A 12,451-nucleotide genomic window follows, 5' to 3' on the forward strand; every position below is an offset into this window, starting at 1 on the left:
GGAAATTCTGCTCCGTTATTTCCATAGCAATTAGAATAAATATAATTACTAATCATCGTTTTATAGTCTTATTCGTATCATTTCATTATTGAAATTATTTTTCGCTGTGGTTCATAAATACAAATAAAACAGCTTGGGCTCTGAACATCTTTAGATGAAATGAACACTCATCTCGATGGAATATGGTACGTTGTAAAAATACCGAAATAGTCAAACTGTCCAAGGATTCCTGAAGGTTAAATTAAAGTGATGGTATGGATAGTAATATGTTACCAGATACAAAATACCAAAACTTGCTGAAAAGACCAACATATAGACCAATTTCAAAATAACTTTATCGTAGCCATAAACGTCCAGTCATGGCCAAGGGTATCTTTGTCAGATCGTAAACAATCCAATGATGTTATTCTATTGTTTCCCGTAATTTAGAGAAAATTAGACAATATTACTTTAGAATCTTTATTGTGGACCACAGTAAGTTATAAACGTAAACATAAATCTCGTTGAGCCGAACTCGTATTCACATTTGTTTTTATTTTATTTTTTTTTTTTTATTTATTTACTATTTTTTGCAATAATGAGATCATGAATTTAACAAACTTTATAACACTATTTATGTACAATAAAGAATCTTTTTTGCGACCATTTAATGACGTGATCTCCATCTCAAGGCCAGTTTGTCGATATGAACATCGGCAGATTTCAAGTTTAAAAGGGGTTGTTAACGATTCGCAAAATAACTTGAAACTCGAAATTTGTCCCAGTAAGTCGCACATTATAGACAATTTGTTAAAATTATACCGGAATATTCAAGTTTTATTTGGTTCTCAGTGACGTCAAATAGGTTTAAAGTCGTCTAGGACTCAACGTCTGATCTCGCAGATGTAGTAGAGGTTAAACCCACACATACAGTCGTGCATCATGAAACCTTCCTCGGACCTAGTACATCCGCATATCTGTAGAGCAGAATTATCCGGTTCTCCAGGAGCCCAGGATCTCACCGAAGTATCAACCATCTCGCTATTGCTGAGAAAGTACCAAACATTTGATCCTTTCACTTTCACGGCCAGTATATATGACGTCACTCGAGCCTGGAAAAAATAAACGAACTGCATCGTCTCTCAAAACACATGTCCAAACATGTTACGGTACATTTCACATGCAGGGGAGGCAAGTTTTGAATTTGTCATTACTGCTGCATTAAAGGACGATAAGCAACATCACCTGACCAACAATATTAATGTGCCAATACTGGGCGAAAACGTTGACATTATTTTTTCTTCGGTAATCTATTAAAAACTATATAGTTTGATGAATTAAGCTGTAGAAATCATAGGAATGCACAGACAAATGTATAAAATGTTTTATAAACATAAGGTTAGCATTCATCAACCTTAATAGTTCTTGTTTTAATGCTTTATGTGTAATATGAAAGCATATCTGAATAAGTCAGTTTATAATTATTACTGATATATATGAAAATAAAGGATCTTACAAGAGTGGCTATGTGATATGGAATTTATCAAAAGAGTTCAATAATTTGATATGCCACTCAATTTGATAGGCATATCATATTATTTAACGAATTTAAGAAAATTCATATCACATAGTCACGAGTGTAAGATTCTATTTATCACATAACATTTCATAATAGAAATATAAGTAAAAAAATAGATTTCGTCTCCTTATAAAACAGTAGAATTTTGACTCGGATGTGACTTTTCCGTCTACTTAAACAATCATGCGACGTCATATATAGATTATGACGTCAAAACTACCTCTGACGTCATAAAAGTGTTATTACACACCTGTCCTACGATAGTTATGTAATGGCCATATGCTATAGCTGGACGGACCAGTTATGTGATAAAATAGATTATATAATGAAATGGAAGACCACAACGTGTACTTGGCTAATTGATTTGACCGTATGTAGCCTTTAGATTGTATTGTAGACGTAATTACCATTAGTTTGAGCATTGCAGTCAAAATTTATTTTCAACTCTTATTTCACATTTATTGTTATTCTCAAAGTGTTAGTGGTAACTGTTTGTGGTAAAAAACATGTACTGAAAAAATCTGTTGATTTGTAAGTATAAACACTACGACATATTTAACTTAACGACGATGCACATTCAAAGTTTCAAAAGACTAATGATTTTTTATCGACTCAGATATTCAGTAGAAATGAAAAAGTAGTAATGTAAAAATATATACGTTGACATACTCAACGTTTTTCTCAGAATTGCGTAATGATGAATTTACGAGTTGTAATCATTGCAATACATACCGAACACAGAAATACACTCAACGCAAAGGTTTTTAAGTTAATAATATCTTACTTAACTATGATAACCGCTAAAATATCAGTTTTCAATTTTTCCTGGAACCGCTACTGACGGGAAACACATAGGTTGAGATGACTTTTCGACGAAAGCCCTGCGACGGTTTAAGGTTTTGTTACAAGTGGTGACATACTGTCTTCCTTAAAAACTGATACTGATTTCTGCATGGATGCAGAGTTAAAATGTTCAGATACGAAAAATCGTTCAGAAAGAGAAAACGGGAATTCTACTCAATTAATGATTCATTTGTAGTCGCGATTGAAAAGCTGTTTCCCTTGGGAAAATGGAATGTGGTTCTGCATTGATATATAATCATATATGCGTAAATATTTTGGAGGTACGGAGAATTATTTAAGGGATAAAACGGAGATATTACTCGACAAATGTTTAAAGCGTATGCTGAACAGCTGTTTCCATTGCAAACTGAAATTTATTTCTGTATTGGTGATGGACTTGCGCATGTGTCAATGTATTTGGGGATACAGATTTAATTACATTATTTAGGACAGACTTCATGGAATTCAAGCTTATCAATAGAACGTTTGTGTACGTACTTCGTCAATTTTTCAAAATGCACTTCGTTTCACTCTTGTTATCTTAATATTGATATTTATTCCTAATTTTATTATTCTAGGCGAAAAAGTAATCATCGAACTCGAATAAGCATCGTTAAAGCCACGTCATGAAATTTTTGATGTTAAGATATCCTTTATACAATTATTTCGTTAACTCTGGGAAACTTTATTTCTACTTCATCGGACAGAAATATGAGGTTAAGATTTCTCTGTCTTACCCAGTGCAAGACAGCCTGCACACGTCGAACATATTCGCGTGATAAACCTGAAGTTGTGAAATACATTCGACCTCGAGTTCGTGCTTTACACGCGTGCTGAACATTGAGCTTATGATTATCGCAATCGGAATTCCACTTGCCTTCACATGTATTTGTTGATGTTTACCCGGTTAAAGACTGGTTTTCATAAATATTTTTCTGTATTTCTATTTACTATGAATATTTCAAAATGATTTAGAATCGTGTTTGTCAGAGTGCAACACGTTGAAAGATTAAGTTTTGACGAAGTTAAAACTCTAAGCTCTAAGTTGATTTTAATTGATTATTCCGGGGTTTTTTTAATCGCGTGTTTGTAGTTTTTAATATTTTTTGGTAAATGACAGAGGCAGAAAAAATTATCATTCCTTACCTAGAGAGTAGGTTAGGGAAATCTCTACCCTCGGAGAAGATTGCAAATGTCTACCCTTCGGCAAGTCTCATGTTAGACAGTCTTTAATCCTCTCCTCGGGTAGAGATTTCTTTGTCCTTCCATCAAGGTAGGGCAAAAATCCCATCAGTATTTGGTAAATGTTTATGAGGTAACGCTATGAATTAAAACGAAAATAAGACACAATGAAATCACAGCTTACTAACCAACATGACTCGGTAGGTTTCCCTGGATGAATGCAGCCTCCTCGTCTGTTTTGATTTCAACCAAATTGGCCCCAATGGACTTACAACGACTCTGAAACAATGTGTAAGCAAAAGTCAAGTTGTAACTACATACTCTACGCTAAATGTTTTTTAGCATTTCGAATATATATCTGAAAAATGATGGATGTAAAACAAAAATACGAAGACGAAAATGTATATTTTTTATTATGACATTATATCTATAAACATTGATCGTATGACATCCATAAAGCCATTTCATAAATTTTGTTTATAACACATGTGTAATATAAGCTATATACACTGTGAATGGTTGATTCTGATGAATGTTTTATTACTTCCCATTTTTACTACGAAACGATGAATTGAACGATGACACCACACCAACCCCTAGATTCACAACATGGCGTAAAATCAGAAGAAGTTCTCTCCTTCTCGTGTTAGCATGAACATGGTAATCGATGAAACATCTCTCAAGTCTCTTAAATCAAACATTAAAAGTAAAGTCAAACCAAACGAGGAAAAAGCGACACCCTGCATGACACCAACCGTGAATGGGGGATGTGTTTTCGCGCCATTGTGTCGCTTATGTAGTGGCTTATGCTTTTCAAAATTGATAGATTTAAAATGTTTTCATTCCATTATATTTGCCAATTTATTTATAAATCTTTTACATGTAAAAATTAACAATGAAATACATGATAAAACTAGACAAATATTTAAAGTTAGCTGATTGTTTTTCGCACTATATTCTGGCGCATAGGTACATGACCGACTTTTGGTTTTGAAGCTGGGGGACACTTCATATTAAATGCTCGTTATTTAATTTCAAGTTTATGGCGTTTTTTATTTGTAAGCTACCCCCATCTTTTTTGGCATGTAAAACAAGTTTATCACTGGCATTTAATAAATGCTAAATTTCGACATATACACAGTCTTTGTTGTTTTGTGGCCAAAAAACATGGTGTGATTTTGTGGGTTAAACTGGTAAAACAAAATACGACTCTCGATTGATTGATCCTCCTAATGGGATGAAATGAAGGCTAAACCCTGGTATCTAAAACTATTAGCAATATGATAAATAGAATCTATCATTCGTTTCCATTGATTTTAGCCTGATGATGCTCATTTCAAAATGTTCATCTTTTACTCACGAGCGGTTCGCAAAAATGAAAACTCGTATCATAAAATTAAAATGAAGGGAAACGAATGGCTGTTCCTCTTTATATGTAATTCCATTTGACATTTACATTTATTTTTATCCTTTTATTTGAGGTGTGAAACGAAAAGTTTATTCAAGAAACAAGCAATAGAAAATGAATCATCAGAAAAATATTATTGCTGTTATAGAAAGCACGTCCTTAATTGACTATAACGATGAATAGTGCCTATTAAACGAAGCAAGAAAATATTCAGGTGAGTAAAACGTACTACAGCTGTTGCCCACACAGTTCTTTCGGATCTCGTCGAGACGTAGTAACATTTTTCTGGCGATTCGATCCATCCGTCCTTACAGTCACGTGATTTGGAAGTCGTTGTTGTTGGTGTTGTTGTTGTTGGTGGTGGTGGTTGTGATGTTGTTGTAGCGACAATAGCTAAAATAAACAATTCAATGCATTACAGTAAATTAAATATGTGGACATGGTTTCTAAAACTAGTTAACACCTTCCTGTTCGGGTGATTTTGATGTGCTAAATAAGTGAAATTATTAATTTTTTGTCTATCTTAATTTCCACACGTTGTCTGCATAGAACCATAAATTGTTATGCATCATTGATTAGTATATCATCTGAATTCCATTTTTTCAAATATAGTAATCACTTTTGACCTTAATGGTAGTAAAGCTCAAAGGTCAAAGATCACAAAAGTCATCTTTTTATTGAAGAACACTTCATGATTTTGCTGTACTTGAGCATTTAACGTGTGTAACTAAACCACAAACTGTAAATTTGAAGTTTCAATGCAAGCTACAGATAGTTATGAAGATATCCTATGATACAGCCCATTAATCACGATCAACAAAATCTAGGCAAAGAGTTATGTGTGTGACCTTCGATGAAAAAAGCAGCTAAAATCACAATATTGGCAGTAAAAAAATCATGCAGTAATTAAGTTAGTAGTTACACATAACATAGTAAAACATTGAATTGATAATGAAATGAGTTTTTAAAGCTATGAGTGATAAAGTTCGTGTATATAATATTCATATTATTATATATCAACATAGAAATGAAACAAGGGATGTGATTTATATTCTTGCACACTTCTCATTGTTTTTGGGAAAACGTTTGCATTCCCAATATGTCACGAACTTCAAACGTGTTTTTTCAAATTTCCTAGTTCTTTTTACTCGATCGGTCAACATGATTGCCGACCGACCTTCATCTTTCATTTTGATAGTTAAAGTTTGAAAAGCAGAGGAAAGATCCATCTGTCATATGTCAGACATAAATCATCCTTTGGTGGGCGCCAAGATCCCTTCGGGATCTCTTGTTTCTTTGTGATAAGGGAAGACACGTGATTATACAGAACCGTCATTCTGATAACTAGTACCTAACATCCCTAGTTGACATCTTTGTGACCGACAGGTTTGCTATTATTGAGGTAAGAGCGAGAAAAAATGCAAGACCTTAACGATTTCAAACCCGGGACCGTCAGAACTCTTGCCGGATGTTTTACCCATCGAGCTGCCCCAAAGACTCAACACACAAACCGGGGTTTTTATATTCGCTATTTTTAGATTTCCAAACACTATCCTGATGCTCTGCCAATACAATTCAGCTAACTTAATATATATATGTCTATTTCAAACCGATGAGCTGAAGCTCATCATAAATAAATATAAACCTGGAGCAAATGAAAAACTAAATTAACATGTGTTAGAGATTAAGAGTGAAAACATTTTTTTGATAGGATGATATATATATGAAAAGCATCTAAGTCAAGTTACTACGAGGAGTTTTAAGGTTAATCTGATGTGTTTAATGAATAGTTCGTTTAATATCACAACAGTAACCAGTTAGCAACGCGATAAAAGTAATACTTAATACTGAAAATTTGGGCAAGGAATTAAAATATATTTGAATCAACACTTTATTTATAAAAAGACAGCTGTAACGAATAAGAAATAAAAGAAATATTAATATTTTAACATGAAGCATTTAATTAAAATCTGTTAGTTTCACTTTTGTTACTTACATTTTTTATATTAATGTAATAACTTGTGAATGTCTATTCCGTATGTGCATATTAAAGCTTTAGCTCCCTTTGCAGGAAGGTATTGGTTGTGACGTCATGTGTTTGCGAGTACAATGTATAACGTCACATTTTAAGGAGACTACCGCGTGAATTTCGTTCACAATATCATGACAATCAAAACCATCCCGCAAGGGAGATAAATATGTAATATGCAACGACGGAAAAATTGTCTGTGCACAAGAAAATAAAGACGATGTTTCAGCTTAGGTTAACGTCGGTGACTTACGCATGGTTTCGCAAATGTAGTAAAGGTCAAACCCAGGACAGAGACAGTCCAACATCAGGAAATCGTCAGACCTCCGGGTACAGCCGCACGTCTGTTCTCCCCCGTCTGGCTCCCCACTACCCCATGTCCTCACTGTTGTATCAACTGGTTCGTCATCACTGAGAAATATCCACACGTCCGCATCATTTCTCTTACGACCAGTGTATATAATATCACTTCTGGCTGAAAGAGTTATAGTCTCCTATATAAATCGTTCAAACAATTGAGAAACGGAATTGTACATCACTCAGTAAATATGAGGTAGTTCTAAAAATGCAAAGTAATTCTCATTCAAAACATTGGCTTTCTGTATGTTATAGTTACTCAGCAATATTCGACATAATTGAGAACAAAAAGATATGTAAATAGAAGCGATAATTGCTATTGATATTCAGTGGAATACCAGGCTCCAGGTATTTAACCAATAACATATGACGTATTTTTGTCATTTTCGATTGGCTAAATTGAAACTTCTTATTGTTTAAGACTTATGACTGTTTCGTGATCTCGGCGCCTTATCTCATAATCATGCGCAATTTTGTTTCATTAGTTACTGTCGCCTTTTATGATAAAATATTAAGAAATTTACTTACAAACACGCGTTGGCATATTCCGCATAACAAATTGTGCCTCTTCATCTGTTCGGAATTCCACTAGTTTTGCTCCCTTTGAAGAGCATCGGCTCTAAAATGAATTAAATAACACAACATGCAGTATGTAATTTTGCTATCAAGGTATCACATAACATTCATTGTATATTTAGTTCGTAGCAAAGAAAACAATGACTGGCCGATACTGGCCAAGACTCGCAAAAATATTACACTTATTGCACTCGATTAATAAATTCTACAAGATCCCATATATAATACAATGGTAATCAAGTCTACCATCAAAACGTTGATGATTTAAAATGATATAAAAACGGTATAAAGCTAGTATATTAATAATCCGAAATAAAAGGCCAAAGTAAAATCAAAATCATTTCTATTGAACATATATTTAGCCACTATAAGGCCTTCTTCAGCCAAAAATTAAAGTATCACACATTGGTCTGTCCAGTAAACAGGCATATCTCATCCGGAGTGATAAATTTTGGCTGGTCAACACGAGGCTTGACAGGGGTTTTTACTCAAATTGAGACTTCCCAGGCAAATTGACAGACCCATGTTTGGTTATTTTCTCTCATGCTTTAAAGGGAAATTCATTTCTTTAAAATGATTTTCACAGTATTACACAAATGTCTCAATGCGTCAAAATGGATGATATCCTCGACATTAGTCTCACGCAATGATCCATAAACATCATCTTATGGTCAAGCTCATGTGATCTGTCTTTCCCCTACCCCAGTAATAGTTATCTTTTCTTTAGCGACCGCGGGATAACCCCGTCAAGTATAGTAAAACTAAATATGACTTACGATAGCTGTGGCCCAGTCCGTCTTTTCCGAGGTGGTGGAGACATAGTAACACTTCCCTCCCGGTGATAAGATCCAACCTTCTTCACACTCCGGAGCTGGCGTGGAGGCAGTGGTAGTACTCGCTGTAACTGGATAGATAATCATACATCAATGAGACATTACTTAAATGTAATCTGATTGGAAAAAAAAGATCTGTAATCCGACTTTGTTTTATATAGAACCTCACTCATCAGTTGTCACGGTCTGGTAAGAAATCAAATTACTCCAAATTAACTTAAATACGGTATTTACTTGCTTACAAATCTACATATTTACTTATAGCTCTCATGAATTATTTTCAAACTTATGATTGGCAGATTCTTTTTTTTCATATTCATATAATATGAAGGAAGCAATCAGAGAACGTTTATTTATGTTTTAACTTACGTTTATTTAACGTTTACGGTTTTATTTAAAGTTTATCGTACGTTTATTTAACGTTTATCGTACGTTTATTTAACGTTTATCGTACGTTTATTTAACGTTTTTACGTTTATTTACGTTTATTAACGTTTATCGTACGTTTATTTAACGTTTATCGTACGTTTATTTAACGTTTATCGACTTTTTTTACGTTTATCTACGTTTATTTAACGTTTATTTTTTACGTTTATTTAACGTTTATCGTACGTTTATTTAACGTTTATCGGACGTTTATTTAACGTTTATCGGACGTTTATTGCCTTATCTATGTTGTATGATCTATCACTTTTACTCTTTTTGTCATAGTGAAAACTGATTAAGTGTTATACATATCCTGCTCCATCTGTCCGAGGTTTAAACTTTTTAATTTTACCACTTTTTATAAAGTTGCAGCACTGGAAGTATTTCTAATTATAAAAGTAAAAATCTTTTTAATGTCAACATGTAGAAAATAGCATCGAAAGATGCCGAATCATTCCGAACATCGTCGCGACAATCTCGAAGTAACACGAGAGTTGTGAAATAAAAAAAACGTCAATAATTTTTCGTAAACAAATAATGTGGTCGACATCAGCAGTCTGGATCTACATGTGTGAATAATATGTTTTAGTTACCTTCTCTGTGGACATATACAATCACTATTTGCTCCTCTTAGCCAGAAGGAAAACGTAAACAACCACCTGTGCGCTTAAGCTAGTTACTTGGATCACCACGTGCAGGTAATGTGGACGTGAGTCACGTGATACAATTCTGAATTCCGAAAAATCACGAAGGTACTAAACATGACGGTGATTGAAGGCGCGTTATTCTAAACCAGGAATATATTATCCTTAGCGACATACTCTTTTATATTATCCTTAGCGACATACTCTTTTATGCAAATATCAAATGTTTAAGCGACAAATTCGCTACAGTGAAATTAGCATAAAATATGATTTTAAACGTAGGTCAATTGAAGCGACGCAAACGTAGCATCCCAATGATAGGCTGTTAATGTGACTACGGCCTATAGTAAATATATGAGGGTTTGGAATTCAGATTCAGATGGTTGTAATTAAATATAGCAGTTGAGACTGTCTAAGATGTGAAACCGGAATACGTTATTTAAAATATGAATACAGTATTTTCATTATCAACTATACATATACCTGTTTATATATATATTTAACTTATACAGTAAAACAAAGGCTAGTTAACACTTCAGTATGTTTGAGACTACAGATGGCTCACTGAGCTATCGAATACAGTCTTTTCAAACACGATACATGATTATAAAGTAAACATTCATTTTTACCTCCTCCGCCAAGTAATACATGTAATTCTGCCTGCTCTTTTTTCATTGACCGTAGTGCATTTTCAAACCCAGACAATATTTTTGAGAAACCATTAATTTCGATGGATACTTTTCCTTTAAATTCCTGTAATTCCGTTGAATTACATCCACACTGCTGACCGGAATGTGTACCGCCTTCAATGGCGTCTACTCGTCTTTGTAATTCACACATGTTCTCATTGATATTGAAGTAAGTTGCGTTAAGCAGGCCAACGACTTCACTCGCTAAACTTTTCTTTTCATATTTGTCCACAGAATCATCGCCCCCTGCAACATTCTCAGTCGAGGATAAAACTACCAAAGCTGTGATTAAATAACACAATTCCATAGTTAGCGTAGTTGGTCTGTCTACAATTGACACGTGGAGTAAATTCTGTGTAAACATCAGATGGTTTTAATAGTAAAACCAATTGTCACGTGATTTCTCAGCAACCTTACACCCCTGTTAATGTTTTTGGCATATATTATTTGGATTGGAAACTTTAAAAGTTTCAACTTAACTGTTCGAAAAGTGCATGAATAGCACTTTTTGTCACACCAATAGAATAAGTTTTACAAACAAAAGTATTTGTAACAGTGAAACACAATTATCGCTTGTACTTTGCAAAACAGGACAATGATATAGAAATTGTTTGTTGCAGTAGATTTGCTTTACATTTGGTAACATTCTGAAACCAACTTGTAGGAATTCTTTATGGAATTCCAGACACTGAATCAGAAATGGACTTTTCAAAATCTCTACTAGTATATAAAATTTTAATTTTTTGCTTTTAATTTTGACGAATATATAAATTTCAAAAATTAAAATATATAATCTTAAACATAAATATATATTTATATGTAAGTACTAAATAATTGTCTATTATAAAGGTATCAAATTCTAGTCTATGTGGACAAGAAATGGTTACAATGACATCATTGTTGAGAAATTATTATTTCAAGTTCCAAATCAAATTTTATTTAACAAATCATAATTTTACATAACATTACGTGTCCTCACACAGGAGGAGATTCATTCAACACAAAACCATATACATGTTTTAATATGACTTGACGTATAACCATTGTACATTTTAGATACCTTCTAAACTACACGAGGATTCCGAAAAGAAAATATAGCTGATATCTCCACCTATCTATTGCTTTCGTCCTCCCGTAGTAAGAGGTAATTAGATTTATTCTGAGACAAGAGAAAACGATAATTTCATAACAATATTATTGTATGACATATATCACACACTATTAGGCATACAATAACCTGTATACTCAAAACTTATATTTCACCTATAGTTCTCCCTTTCCCGAGTCCGTTAATTATACATTTATGTGCGTTTCCGGCTTCTGGATTTTGGCATAAGATATTTTCGACAAATATCTTCGCTTTTCTTGTGTTTTGCTTTAAGGTTATGTTTGCCTTCCTCGAATGTGACCAAAATCAGAAATAAATAATTGGTGACATCTTCATAAGGATAAGTAATATTATTTATTATAGTACTCTCTTCTTTGATGTTTAACTTCTGTTTTAATAAACGTTAACCAACTTCTACAGTAAGCAAAGAAGACGATCTCTCACACACAGAAAGTTCAAATAGGGGAGTTTGCGCTTCGCAAATTTTGTGATCTGAAATTAAATATCTGTGATCTAAAATCAAATATCATGGTTTATGCACGTTTATCAGATCTATGGTATATAGGATCTTAAATAAGTGTCCATTTCATATGAGAATTATGAAAAGAGTCTAAGAAATTTTTATTTTTGCGAGCATTGGCGAGCAAAAAATAAAACTTCGAGACGAATTTCGTAAACTTATATGAAATGAACACAAATTAAGGATATTTTTTATCACATAACTACAACAACCTAAATTTGGAAGAAATTAATGTCAAAATGAATTGTTAAAATCCAGTGGAGGCCGCCATTTTGACT

At 33.4% G+C, this 12,451-nt stretch overlaps 1 pseudogene; it reads right to left on the reverse strand.

Annotated features, from left to right (window-relative positions):
* Positions 1–235: 235 nt before the first annotated feature.
* LOC138309774 (macrophage mannose receptor 1-like) lies at positions 236–10,898 on the reverse strand (annotated as a pseudogene).
* Between the last annotated feature and the right edge of the window lie 1,553 nt (positions 10,899–12,451).

This window comes from Argopecten irradians, chromosome 15 (assembly GCF_041381155.1).
Source record: "Argopecten irradians isolate NY chromosome 15, Ai_NY, whole genome shotgun sequence".
Lineage (NCBI taxonomy): Eukaryota > Metazoa > Mollusca > Bivalvia > Pectinida > Pectinidae > Argopecten > Argopecten irradians.